The sequence below is a fragment of the Galeopterus variegatus genome, unplaced genomic scaffold (genome assembly GCF_000696425.1).
Source record: "Galeopterus variegatus unplaced genomic scaffold, G_variegatus-3.0.2 Scaffold1069, whole genome shotgun sequence".
In the NCBI taxonomy this organism is placed as follows: domain Eukaryota; kingdom Metazoa; phylum Chordata; class Mammalia; order Dermoptera; family Cynocephalidae; genus Galeopterus; species Galeopterus variegatus.
In genome coordinates this window covers 307379-309854 of record NW_007727180.1, presented here as the reverse complement: position 1 = coordinate 309854, position 2476 = coordinate 307379, and the positions used below count along the sequence as shown (strand labels likewise).

Here is a 2476-nt window from a genome sequence, read left to right as displayed (position 1 = left end):
CTTGAAGAAGGTGTGCGCTCTCTCTCTCTCTCTCTCTCTCTCTCTCTCTCTCTCTCTCTCTCTTAAAGGCTTATCTTATATTTAATAGTGTTAACTTTGAAGACATTTCAAACTTCCATGAAAGATAACTTTACAGGTGAGGTGTTCAATGCAGAAACAGTACAAATTCTGGTTACCTTGTTAGGCAACAAAATGCTCCAAGAAAGGTTCCAAACATTGTTTTCATTAGAATCAGGACCATAATTTTTATAGTTATTTGAGGTGCTGTAATATGTCTATGGATATTCCCCGCTGTTTAACTAAGCTGGCTGTCTGTTTGAAAATCCAAGTGAGGCTTGGGTTTTCAGAATGTGCATGCTCCTGTGTTCCACAACATTTTAAATATGAACAATCTATGCCACTGTGACTCTTACTACAGTTTTAGTTAAACTCAGCATTATTTTCAGAGTCTTTCATCTTTAGCTTCATCAATCTTTTTTTCAATTGGAACTACATGACCAAGGTCCATATCCTCAATGGAGTCCAATAAATCTACAACATGGGATTGTGCAGTGATTGATTTCAGATGTTTGAGCACATACTCTTCACACTGGCCAGGTGCATCTGGAAGATCATTTATTTTGCTCATCAAAGTTGAACTATTATCGTGAAGGTGACACCAGGAGAACAAAGCACTCAGTGTTCCTCGGAGTTGTCCATAGTTTATAATTACTTCTGCACCTTCCTTGTAACCTTGATTGAAGCCCTGTTGAAGAGCAACTGCTTTGCCAGCATCTATTCCATCTCTGCAATCTTCTTTGACTCTTCTCTGCATGTGACTCTGCCATTCCCACTGCACCAGGAGCAACTCGCCTGCTCTCTTTCTCTCTTAAAAACACTTTATTATGGAAGATTCCAAACATAAACAGAAGTAGAGAGACTGTATAACAAATCCTCATGTACCCATTGTCCAGCTTCAACAAGGATCAACTCTTGGCCATGCTTTCTTTTTCTATGCCCCCATCAATTCTTCAGCCCTACTCCAGGTACTTCGAACCAAATCCCGGACCTCATATAATTTCATCTGTAAATGCTTCTCTATGAATTTCTAAAAGACAAAGACTGATCATTTAAAATATAACCACAGTACCAGTATCAACCTAAAAAAATTCATTAATATTATCAAATATCTAGCCAACGATTGTGTTTCATTGATTTTTCTATGAATATATTTTTTTTCCTATAGTTTGTTAGCTTGAGTTGGGATCCCACTACTGGGATCCCACTACCCAAAGGAATGGGAATCATAACATCGAAGGGATACCTGCACTCCCATGTTTATTGCAGTTCCATTTACAATAGCCAAGATATGGAAGCAACCTAAATGTCCATTGATGCATGACTGGATAAAGAAAATGTGGTATATATATGTGCTATGGAATACTACTCAGCCATTAAAAAGAATGAAATTCTGCCATTTGCAGCAACAGGGATGAGCTTGGAGAAAATTATGTTAAGTGGAAAAAGGCACAGAAAGAGAAATACAGCATGTCCTCACTTACAAGTGGAAGCTAAAATAGAAAGAAAAAAGAGAGAGAGAGAGATAAAGAAGCAACAATTACAGTAATACGTTGAAATTTCAGAAGGAGAGAACAGAACTGTGGTTACTAGAGGTGGGAAACAAGGGGTAGGGAGAAAGCGGTTAATGGACACAAAGAATGATTACATTTTGTAATGATGAATATGCTAATTATCCTGATTTGATCACCACATATTGTACACAAATATTGATAGTCTACTTTTTACCCCACAAATATGTATTATCAACTGTTTTAATTAAAAAAATTAAAAGGTTTACAATTTGATTAATATGTCTTCTGATAGTCTTTAATCTCTAAATTCTCCTGTTTATTTTTTATTTTATTGATTGATTGATTGATTTTTTTATTTTGGCAGCTGACATACAGAGATCAAACCCTGGACATCGGTATTATTAGCACCTTGCTCCAACATACGAAGCTAACCAGCCAGCCCACCCATTTATTTTTTAACTAAAAAGGAACTATGTTGCTTACCTTGTGGGGTTTCCTTCAACTTGAATTTTGCAGATGACATCCTTGTAGTGTGATTTCCCTGAATTTCCTGTTAAATGGTGGCTAGCTCTAGAGGCTTCATAAGTTTCATTCTTTTTCAAGGCTATTCCATACATTGTGTTGTATACTTCCATCACGGGGCATGTAATTCATCTTTGTTTCTTTTTCTGTGATGTTAGCAGCCACTGATAATCACTGAATCAATCTATTAATTTATTAAGGGTTCAAAAATAATGGTATTCTAATTCTAAGGGTGATGTTCCCATTCATCTTCCTTTACTAGCTGGATTATTTAAGCTGCCCTTGTGTTGCTGTCTCTTCAGCTGTTTTGGTTGCCTGATGCTTTCTCTAATGGATTCCTCGGAGAAGTCTCCTGGAAATACCATTTCCCAAGTTCTTGCTTG

At 36.8% G+C, this 2476-nt stretch overlaps 1 pseudogene; it reads right to left on the bottom strand.

Annotated features, from left to right (window-relative positions):
- Positions 1 to 252: 252 nt before the first annotated feature.
- LOC103592006 lies at positions 253 to 2206 on the bottom strand (annotated as a pseudogene).
- Positions 2207 to 2476: the final 270 nt, after the last annotated feature.